Below are 12,302 nucleotides of genomic sequence, written 5' to 3' on the forward strand. Positions count from 1 at the left end.
AAGCGATTGCTGTTAGTGAGAGAGAGAGTCAGGACATACAAATACTATGCTACACAAAAGCTTATACATTATAATATGAACGATCATTATGCTTGAAATGGTCAGCACATTATCACAGGCGATTGATTAACATGCAACGGTATTCATATAAAAAGACAATCAAACAGTTATTATTTCCAAAGGCATAAATGTAACAACAGATCCACCGGACAGACTATAAGATTACCGAAATGGCTTAGTGTGAGGGTATGCGGCGGAACATGTTATCTCACGGGAGATTAATTAATTACTTAATTCGTGAATAAGATTGTATGATCAGAAAATCGGTTTAGCACGATTCCTCCCCGGGAGCGTAGCTCCGTGGCGAAGGTGCCAAGGGTTAATTAGTATTGATGGATCGGTTGGTAACTTATGCGATTAGAAGCACAGTCCAAAACAAAATATTAAAGAGGGAAATTATGAATATACTTATAAACGACGGACTGTTGTCACACGGTTGATGCTTCCACAGTCAGATGGTTCACGGATTTGAGTGTTCGCTTCTGGTTAAGGACCCGTGTAGGTTTGAGTGATATGAATTGTTTTGAATAGTCAGTGTTTGGAATTAATTATTTGTGTTGCCATACGCTGAAGTTGGCATCGCTTGTAGGAGAAGTAGCCTCGCTCCCTTTAGAGCGGTGAGGTGTGTGGGAGTGCATCATACGTATCGCCGCCCTCCTCCACGCAGCAGCTAGCCTCTGTCCACGGGGGAGAGTTGCTTGATCGCTCTCAGTTCTACTCAGTGGACACCTCTCTCCACTGCTGGATGAGCTGCGCGATCACGCTCGTGCTGGTTCGCTGACAGCAGTTTCTCTCCGCTGTTGGATGATCTGCATCGACACGCTCCCTCTCTCTCTCTGTGTGGAGAACTCGAACGTACTCGCTGCTGGTTTGCTGAAAGCAGGTTTCTCTCCGCTGCTGGATGACTCAGGTCGCACGCGCTCGTACTGGTTCTCTAACAGCAGGTTTTTCTCCACTGCTGGATGACTCCAGTCGCACGTACTCTTGCTCTGGTTTGCAGAAGCTCTTGCTTGGTGCATCGGTCGATCTGCAGCTGGACTCAATGTAAATTAAACTTTCAGCAATGCTCTGTCTTTCAGCTCTTGGAAATCGCATTAGGTGACGCCTCACTACCCTGCGAGTCTTGCCAACGTCAGTGGGTAGCGACGGGGCCACTTTGGCTTCTGCTCGCCGCCCCCTGCTCTGCAGCTCGCCGGCTGGCGACCTGTTGCTCTCGTTCCCGATTGGAACTGCTCCTGAACCGACTCGCTGGTCGAACTCCCCGCGTTCCGACCTCCTCCGAGTCGAAGTCCCCGAGTTCCGACCCCCCTGGTCGAACTCTTCCGAGTTGCTCCTCCGAGTCGAACTGTCTCCCGAGAGTCGACCCCCCGGTCGAACTCTGGTGAGCCGACCCCCCCCCCCCCCCCCCCGGTCTAACTCTGGTAAGTTGCTCCTCCGAGTTCCTCTTTTTATGCCCAAAAATCCCTTCACTCGGATCCTGCCCACAAGGCGGGGTTTCTTTCGATTTTTGCTGTGTCAGGATTTGTCCGTATGTATCTGCGTCCGTGTGTGTGTCCGTACGTGTGTCAGTGTGTGTCCTTGTGCATCACCCACGGTATATTCCGTTGTCATACTCCTACCATAAAACCCACAAGTAAAACAATCAAATGTTATCAATTGTCTTGAAGGCGCTTCTCTGTCTGGGTGCACAACCTGGAGGGAGGGCTGATATTCCCTCCGACTTTCACCGACGCACAGAGAAATGGTTAAAAAGTTTTAAGTTAACATTTCACTTCATCAGAGTTCCACAGTTATGATTCTGTATTAGTCCAAGGTCTGGGTCAGCTTCCCGTTGTGGTGTTTGACTCGTGTTTCCCCGAGCGTATACACACTCCTACCCCGCGCTGCGGGGATACAAAGACGGCCGGGATCTTCCTTTCTCTCCGACCCTGGGTTTAACATCGCCCTTTGCTTACGTTGCAGTTTTGCTGTGCGCTTGCATTTCTTTTCCTCTCTACTCTTACTTTAACCCGGCTTATTATTTGCGTATGGGTGGATTAGAGCATTCATGTTGACTTAGGAAAACCTGAGTGTTAGGCTTCGGGTCAAGTCGTATAGAAATTATTAAAATATGTATATACATTTCATATTAAATTAATAGACGGGTGATGGTTACATTGACGTAGCTTGTGGCAGGGTTCAATTGAAGTGGGTATGAAGATCAATAACTTTAGCCTACCCTGTCGTTAAATTCCGACTTTAAGTTACTTTAATAGTAATGCAGAACCAATTAGCTTTTTTGACTTAACTAGATCTAGGCTAACGCAACCTCCCAGTGACCCTGGCTTTGTGTTTACGTCAGCCCCTTGCAATCCGCTGCGCTCGGCTCTCTATCTGCTCCCTCTGACCCTGGGAGGGCTCTGAACGTCAAAATCGTGTTAGTGGGTCAAGGTAAATATGACCTCCACATGCCATGCTGAGGCCTGGTTTGGTGTTTTTATTCATTATTAAAATTAAAAGAAACAATAGAAATATGTATCTATATGTATTGAAAAATTACTTGTTAATATTAAGATGGAAAGGGGGGCATATACAACAGGTGTGGCGGGGGGTGGAGGGTGGTGTGGTGGGGTGGAGGGTGGTGAGGCGGGGTGGGGTGGAGGGTGGTGTGGCAGGGTCGGGTGGAGGGTGGTGTGGCGAAGTGGGGTGGAGGGTGGTGTGGCGGGGTGGAGGGTGGTGTGGTGGAGGGTGGTGGGGTGGAGGGTGGAGGGGTGGAGGGTGGTGGGGTGGAGGGGTGGAGGGTGGTGGGGTGGAGGGTGGTGTGGTGGTGGGTGGTGGGGTGGTGGGTGGTGGGGTGGAGGGTGGTGGGGTGGAGGGTGGTGGGGTGGTGGGGTGGTGGGGTGGAGGGTGGTGGGGAGTGGGGCACATCGTAATGGTGTGGGGTGAGGAGGATCGTGTTGGTTGAGGATGAGGAGTATAGTGATGGTGGAGAGTTATGCGGATAGTGATGGTGTTTCAAGTTTCAAGTTTCATTTATTTAGGTATAGCCCTGTGAGCCATGCGGCTCTTAAGTCGGGTGCAACCGCAACCAACAAAATATGAATACAGAACATCCCAAAGCGACGACGCGCAACAGAAACATCCTGGAATAAACCAGGACATATTCCACACACAAAAAAAACGTATTAAAACGCTGTGTGCAAAAATCACAATGTGGTGCAAGCCAACAACAACAACTATAAGACAAATTTTGATTTTGATTGTTTATATATATTTTATTATTTTGTTGTTTCCCTTCAACGTGACTTTACCGAAAGAGCTAAGAATATGAACTATAAGACAATTTAGATTAACCATATGTTTTTAAATCACCAAAAAAAGCTATAAAAAACAATGTAACAACAGTAATCTTAGGAACTGTAATTTTAAATTTAACAATAAACGATATACATAACACTGACGACAAAAACCTGCAGCCATAACTGGCAGCACGACACTCCCAGTGTATGATGTGTGAGTGAGTCAGCAGCAGCGTGAGTGAGTGTATGATGTGCGAGTCACTGTATGATGGTTGAGTCCGTATTAGGTTGAGTGAGTGTATGATGTGTGAGTCAGCGTACGATGTGTTAGTCAGCACATGATGAGTGAGTCAGTGTATGATGTGCGAGTCAGTGTATGATGTGTGAGTGAGTCAGCAGCAGCGTGAGTGTATGATGTGTGAGTCAGCGCACAATGTGTTAGTCAGCGCATGATGAGTGAGTCAGTGTATGATGTGTGAGTGAGTCAGTGGCAGTGTGAGTGAGTGAATAATGTGCTAGTGAGCCAGCACACGATGAGTGAACCTGTGTATGATGAGTGAATGGGTCAGTGGTTGTGCGAGTGTATGATGTGTGAGTGAGTAAGCGCATGATGAGCGAGTCAGTGCATGATGTGTGAGGGAGTCAGTGTATGATGTATGAGAAAGTCAGTGTCGGCTCCCTCTGCTCGCGCGTTGCCCCCCCCCTCCGGCTCCGTCGCCCCCCTCCCCCAGCTCCATCGGCCCTCCCTTGGCTCCGTCGCCCCCCCCTGGCTCCGTCGCCCCCCCCCGGCTCCGTCGCCCCCCCCGGCTCCGTCGCCCCCCCCCCCCCCGGCTCCTTCGCCCCCCCCCGGCTCCGTCGCCCCCCCCCGGCTCCGTCGCCCCCCCCGGCTCCGTCGCCCCCCCCCCGGCTCCGTCGCCCCCCCCCCGGCTCCGTCGCCCCCCCCCGGCTCCGTCGCCCCCCCCCCGCCCCCGTCGCCCCCCCCCCCGGCCCCCTCGGCTCCATCGGATCCTTCTGTCGGCTCCCTCGGCCCCTCACAAACGGCCCCACCAGCCCCTGCTCGGAGTGCGGCCCGGGAACGCCCCGGGAGCGCACGCGCGCCTCAGGCGGCCATCTTGGATTCGTTTTCTTGGTCTTTGTCGAGGATGGGTTGGATAGTGATGGTAAGGGGTGGGGCGAAAAGCGATTGTTGTGGGTGGGGAAGATAGTGATGGTGGGGGGGATGGGCATATAGTAATATTTGGGCGTGTGGCGGATCGTGATGGTGCAGGTTCAGGTGGATAGTGATGGTGAGGGGTGGGTGGATTGTGATGGGGGAGATTGAGGAGGGTAGTGATGGTGAAGGGTGAGGCGGATAGGAATGGTAAGGGGTGGGGTTAATAGTGATTGTGGTGGGTGGGGCAGATCGTGATGGCGGTGGGATGGGCGTATAGTAATGACGGTGGGTGGGGCAGATTGTGATGTTGGGGGGTTGGGTGGATCGTGATGTTGCGGCGTTTGTTGGATAGTGATTGTGGGGTTTGGGGCGGATAGTGATGGTAGGGGGTCGGGCGGATTGTGATGGTAGTGGCTGGGTTGGATAGTGATGGTGAGGGGTGGTGAATAGTGATGTTAGGGGGGGGGGGGCGGATAGTGATGGTGAGGAGTGAGGCGGATCGTGATGGGGAAGGGTGAGGCGGATTGTATTGGTAAGGGGTGGGGCTAATAGTGATTGTAGTTGGTCGGGCAGATCGTGATGGTGGGGGGATGGGTGTATAGTAATGGTGGTGGGGGGGGATAGTGGGGATGAGGCGTTCGTTGATGGTGGTGGATGGGGCAGATTGTGATGGTGGGGGATGGGTGGATAGTGATGTTGCGGGGCTGGTTGGATGGTGATTGTGGGGTTTGGGGCGGATAGTGATGGTGGAGGGCACACCGAATAGTGATGATGGGGGTTGGGGCTTACTGTGAAGGTGGGGGGTGAGTGGATGGTGATGGTGGAGGGTGGTTTGGAGAGTGATGGTGGGGGGTGAGATGGTCGGGCAGGATGGAGGGGAGGCGGGGAGAAGATTTTCAGACGAAAATCTTCTCCCCGTGGCAGCGCCTCTTCTTGCTGAGTGAAGGCCTCCCGCAAAAGTCATTATAATATGAGAGGTTGACTCTCAGGTGGCCTCCCACTTCGTAGCCCTGCTCCTCGGCCACGAAGGAGGGGCAAGTCCTCTGGGCCCGCGTCATCACCCCCACCGGAGCTCGGGGACGCTTTGTGGGACGAGCCAAGCAGCTGCTGCTGTTGGGTCCAGCTGCTTTTTTCTGCCGGCGTCGTTGAGGTGACTTCTTGGCTGCTTCCATCTCGAGCCAGATGTCCTTAACAGCCGCCGCCTCCCAGAACCCGACTGTAGGAACTGGCGCAGGGTCGACCTGAGATAACTGAGGCCCGCACAGGCCCAGGCAGCAACAGCAGCTGCACAGCTGTTCATATCCCAGCAGGGGATTCTCGGCTGTCAGGAGGCAGGCGTCGTGGAGGAGGTGGTGGTACTCTGTTGACTCCGCTCCTTCACAGGATTCTGGGGGATGAGTGAGACCTAGGGCACAGTAGGGGGATGTCATCAGCACTGGGCAGTACCTGGACCGTACCCTTAATTATCATCATGCAAGTACTCACATTCGTCATTCAGTCATCCACGTCAACATTCTATGATCATTGTACTTAAACGTCGGCTGCACCCTTAGAATTGCATGGAAAGCTTGTGGGAGGAGCACACGGACCTTGGAATATGTACGTCCCAAATACATCATTGCGAGGGTGACCTTGGCTAGGCAACGCATCTAGACGGCCATGTCATCAATGTTTTATTGTAATTATATACTAATTATATTTTATATCAAAGTAATTGTAGTGTAAATTTTGATTTAAAGCTTTCGTGACTGCAGTAATTCATATTCTTAGCACTTTCGGTAAAGTCACATTGAAGGGAACATAACACAAACGGTCGAAACGTCGTGAGAATTTTTATTGTTTTATATATATTTTATTATTTTATTGTTTCCCTTCAACGTGACTTTACCGAAAGAGCTAAGATTATAATTGTAGTGTTCTACGATGGGGGCGGAGCCTGCAGAAGACGGGGGCGGGGCCACATAGGCCGTGGCAGTGACGTCACCAGAGGGCGGGGCTCGAGGCCTGGACCGTTGGCGACAGTTGGAGCGGGGAGGCCGTTGCCATGGCTACCCGGGTTTGTTGTTGCCCACCGACATCGCTATAATAAAGACTTTACTTGTTTACTTAGCGCTCGTTTATCATTGATTTACTTATTTATCGTTACCGAGACTATCCTTATGACTTAATTACTTGTTAAATAGATAGCAACTCGTCACGTTCTTTAGAAGGAAAACCAAAGAGGCAAATTTACACATAAGTGCTTCTGGCAGATGTGGCCACAGGCCAAAGAGACACGCACATTGATGTACTCATCGTCGGTATTAAATTATTGTTTACTATCGATCAAGGACGGGCACGTTAAAGCTATTTGAGGAAAGTGAGTGGTGGTGCTGATTGGTACTTGCTATGAGCACCTGCCCCTAGTCAGAATCAGAATCTCAATCTATATTCATACTGGAGGAATACGATGAACTATACAGCTCGTTTTCAAAGATGTTCAGTACCTTGGTTCGCCTCGTAGTCTGCGACCACTTCGGCCCAAGCGGCTGTGGAGGGGGACTTCGCAGGCTTCTCAGAATCCGGAGTCGAAAGGGAGGGAACGGGGGGGAGGCGGAGGAAGAAAATCGTGAAGCGTGCCGCTAAGCATGCTCCTCATATACAGCTACAGAGACGAAGATCCCCCTGGCAGCCTTGGACCAGTGCTGTGCTGAAGAGCAGCACGGCACACCACGCCTGGCCACCTTTGTCTCCCCTATGCTGATGTTTTCAACGGAGGCTCTTTACATAGGTGATGTTTTAACACGTTGAATCAGATACTGTAATCGTTTTGAGTCTGAGTAGACAAAGAGGAGGCCCATGACTTTTTCACTAAATACCAACCACCGTGGAATATAAATTCGCGCTACTCCTCTAGCGACACAACAGCCCTGCCTACTCCCCACACAGGAATCTACACACACACACAGCAACACTCGCTCCACTCACCATGTCAATATCTTTTCGTGCAATATTCTCGTATGAGGTCATCATTTGGAAATCTTGAGCAACGCAAGAACGCAGCTCTCTGCTCAACGCCTCTGCTCAATATGGCAGTTAGGACCACGTGACATCGGTTAGGGCCTCGTGACGGCGCGTCGGACAACTCGTTGCGAGGCAACTGGCGATTTGGGTGACGCCACGGCGAGTCACGTGCTCCTTGGTACACGAATCAGAGAGGAACCCAGCACACGAACCACTCACACGCGCCTCGCGCACCCTTCTGAACAGACTGTTGGTAGAAGGTGCACACACACACCCCAACAAATACACTTCGTATAACAACGCGTGAATACGAATGTAAATAGATGTTCCATTGTCCGAATATTTATTTAAGATACCTACGTACAAATTAATTAGAATATGTATTTATACTGGAGAAATCCAATCAATAACTCACAAACCACCCACCCACCCTCTCAAGTTCTCAAGCATACAATAACCCATTCGCCAAGCCGTGCTGGCCTTCACAGGTGCTTGCTCACAGCACCTGCCCTAATAATCTGTTAGGGCTGTTGGGGGGTAGGTGCTGCGGGATCTGTGTCTTTGTGTGAGCTGGTGAATGTGGGGAGCGGTAGTGTTGTGATTAACGCACTTCGCCACGAAGCCGGCCAATCAGTTCGATTCCCGCTCACGGCAAAGACAAGTGACGATTGTCTGAATCGGTTATTGGCCTCGCTAATTCAGCCTGAAATCAACACGTTGTGTAAACATCACGACTAGGGAGACAAATGCGGCCGGGGATGGTGTTGGTCACTTATGCCCTCGTGTACCGTGCCGTTCTTCATAGGTAGTCGCTAACAGTACCTGCCCCAACATTCTGTTAAGGCTACACGGGGGATCTTTGTCTTTGTTTGTGAAAGTGTGGGGAGCGGTGGTGCAACGGTTAGCGCGCTGCGAACCTGGAGATCAGAGATCTCTGGCGCAGAGCGCGCTCTCATTGGTCCGTGGAGTCGTGACGTGATGCTAAGGGAGCGTGTTGATTGGGGTCGTCAGCTTGCAAAGGACTCGATGGGGAAGCCGTTTTCATAACAAACTCGACGCTCGTGGTTTGTATCATTGCAGAATGCCGCATCAAAGTCAAGTGGCTATGAGCTGCTTTGGTGTCCTTAAGCGCTGCTCCTTTCTCAAGAAAATACCCTTCCAAAAAAAGATACTCGATTAAAACCACGAGAGACCGTGCAGTGGTTGTTTTGGCACCATTCAGTATACATCATCTAAATAAGATGTTAATCTTTGAAACTGCACATTTTTTAAGATGTAATAACGAGGTCATAACAAGTGTCAGATGTAAAACCTCTTTCCATTGTTTGGATTTCACTTCCCCATAATTCGGGTGAAAATTATCGCAACATTCAAATATCGTGTATAGAATATGCTCTTTGTTGAGACCACCACGAATGAAATAGATTTTACTGCATGGTTGTTCAAAACCATGACTCTGAAATCGTTTTGGTACACAACTATGCACTGCGAAAACCTACCGACAGAAAACATGTTTTTGTAACCAAACGCTCAATGCTGAGAGCGTTTGGTTATGAAAATATTCGTGCGAGTGTGCTGCACGGGACTTTGCCTTGGCTCGAGATTAACCACCGGTCTTGCCACGTCCAGACATGGTGAGGACGACGAGGACACATTGAAAAGGAGACTCGGGCTGGTGTACTTCAACTTATTTATTTCGTTGTCACCGCTCGTACATTACAGCAACACTCATCATCAAACCAACCCAGTTCCACGTTTTTCAGTCACTTTTAAACCTCTTCTCCACCAATTACCTTTCTCCCACTTCTCGCTCTTTCCCGATCCGCTCTCCGCACCAATCCGATCCGAGTGTCAACCACTCACTCATCGGATTGCGTTTCGTGCACGTCGTGCTCACACCCCGATCTCTCTTCCCCGCCCGAGCGTGCCGCGTGCGTGACGTGGTGATCCCTGACCTCCGACCCTTGATGCGTTAGGCATGCGTGATGTCGAGTGCGGAAGGTATGCGTGCTGTTTGTGTTGTGCGAGTGTGTGAGGATGGGTGACACATCCTCTATATCACCGCTTTCTCGGTTGAGACAGAGCCCTCCTCGGCTACTGCAGCTGCTGCAGTAGCAGCAGACAGCGCCTCACGCAACCGCGCGTCGCTCGCGACTCCCGAGCAGAGCGCGTGGCTGCGATTCTACGAGAATAAGAGCCCGGTCCACTCTCACGAGGAACTGGCGCGCAACATCAAAACACGTTTCGGGCAATTACCCTTCCCAAAGCACTCTATAATCAGATCGGCACAGCCGCAGAGAACGCAGGAGGGACGCGATATTGTGAGGGACGTGGGCCCCTGGCTCCCCCTCCGGGGGAGGGTTGATCTCGGGAGAGCTGCAGGTTCCGGACTCCTCGCTCATGTGAGAGCCACCGCTATCCAACTGCTCACTCGTGGGGAGAGGGCTACTGCTCCCCAGCTCCTCTCCTCGCGCCGGAGCCCCTCGGGTCCGCAGGTTCTGTTTGGGGGGCATAGCTCGGGGCTGGCGCATGGCTGCCTGGAATCAATCTGTCGCTTCTCAGCCACTCAAACGCGACGTATCCGTTCACACAACCCCACGCACCACTCTCACGCGCTGAACCGGGGGTCAGAGGGCAATTACGTCCTTCGCACACGCGTTGCCACCGAGGGCGGGCAATGGAGATTGTTTAAAGGGCTGTAGGGATAATCCCACGTGTACCCAGGCGAGTCCACCGTCGCTCACCGCGGGCACAGGCTAAACAAAGGCAGTATGGATAATTTTGCGTGTACGCCGCCTGTCTACCTGACGCACACGTTAAACACAAGGGCGGATGAGTAACCTCACGTGCCCCTGTACGAGTCCGCCGCCGCTCGCCACACACACACGCTAATCACGAGCTACGCGCAGGGGCGAGCGCAAACACGTGGGTAAATACACACTCGCGCACAAACACAGGGTACGACGCAGGAACCCCGGTCGGGCCCGCACACAATGGCCGCCTCAACAGAGTTACCCACGTGCAAATCCCCGTACCACGACGAGCGGACTCACACCACCATGTGCCCGTTCCACACTCGCAGAAACCACACAAGGTTTGTTGATCACTGACGATTTATTCCTGGCGTGTCTGTGGGCTACTATTACCCAAGTCAGTCCGGGTCAGCAGGGCAGGTTTAACCTATCTCTCGATGGTCTAAACCTGATCTACCTCGTCCCCTTGGAGTGAAACTCCCCACTCTCGCTTTCGTACTCACATTTCGCCTCCGATGCGTGGGCCGTCGCGGAGAGACGAGGCTGCACGAGGTTCTTGCGGGGAGCGGGGCCTGGCTTCGCTGATACTCGTCCCACGGACGACCCAGTGGCCGGCAAGCTGACTGCTCCGATCGCTCATTTGAGGAGAACGCGAACCCCCATCGTCGCTCTCCTCTCCCATTTTATCCCTCTCTACATCAAAGGTCTGCCCGGCTAACCCGCGATACCCCACCGCCATTGGTGCGCCCACCTCGGTGCCTTCACAGACGTCCGCTTCCCTCTCTACCCATCAACAGGGGCCGCCGTTGGGCCGTTGCCATTGGCCACGGCGTGCAAGCGTACTTTGCCGGCCAATCGGATGCTTCCCCTGGTGCTCGTGTGGACCTAACCGCGGTGACTGAGTAGCCTTGTCGTGAGCATGCAATTGCACGTCAATTCACGGCTCTGTGGTGTAATTCAACCTGGGGGAAGTCGGACAATTCCCTGGCCCCAGGAAACCGTGAGGGATGTCCCTACGAAGAAGGCCCCTGGGTGAAAACCTGGAGGCCAGGTGACTTCCCCACGAGGTCCTACGTGGGGGGTGTGTGTGTTGTGTGTGCTCATTTTGGGGATGGTGAGGGAGAAGCAGCTTCGGCCTGCACGCTCTCCCGTGGTGGCGTTGCAGGCATGGCTCCGACGGAGTGGCTTCGCTGCTATGGCACCACATAGCCCGCCGAGGTGCCAGTCTCCGTCCCGGGTTGACTGGAGCATCTCGCCTGGGTTGCCCCCACGAGGTAGCGCCGCGGGGTCCGCGGGACTCGCCCGGCCCTCGTGGCTGGCCTCGGGGGTGGTGGCTCCGTCTTTTGGGCTTTTAGCGGCGGTCTCTTCCTCCATTCCAATGGCTCCTCTCGTCCCTCGGCACCTGTGGGCTGGGGAACAAACTCAGAGGCAGCAGGGTTTAGGTGCCATCGTCCCCGCCCCCCCCGGCCTGGGCCGTGACCCCTCGGGGCCGAGCATGGAGGGTGTTGGGACCCCGGGATTTCGGGGTACCCAAACTGCGGGGTTCTCCCTTGCTGGGGCTGCCTTCCATGGTTTTAATTGGCGGACGTTGACCACCATCTCTCGGCCCCTGTCTCCGCCCTGAATCAGCACCGTCCAGGGGGAGATCTGCCGCCCCACGGTCCAGGGTCCGCGCCAGTAGGTGGTCAGTTTCCCCAGCTGTCCAGCCCCGACACGAGGGGTGTATAGCCACACGTTAGAGCCCGCCGAGTAGAAGGGGGGCTCCATAAGGGGCCGGGCGCCCTGCTCTTGGTGCCGATGCGCGGCCTCTCCTTGTGGGTAGGCCCCGCCCCGGGCCCCTCGCAGAGTCTCCATCAGGTGCTCCACGGGGCGGCTCCCCTCATCCCGTTGCAGTGGGGGAACGCCGAACAGCAGATCTGCAGGTAGACGAGACTCACGGCCACACATCATTAGGAACAGGGTCTGTCCCGTAGACGTGTGTACTGTGGTGGCGTAGGAGAACAGGGCATAGGGGAGGTGTTCGTCCCAGTCCTGCTGAGTTGCGGCCACCATGCA

The sequence above is a fragment of the Petromyzon marinus genome, chromosome 23 (assembly GCF_048934315.1).
Source record: "Petromyzon marinus isolate PM22_M1 ecotype Great Lakes invasive population chromosome 23, UKy_Petmar_22M1.pri1.0, whole genome shotgun sequence".
Taxonomy (NCBI): Eukaryota; Metazoa; Chordata; class Hyperoartia; order Petromyzontiformes; family Petromyzontidae; genus Petromyzon; species Petromyzon marinus.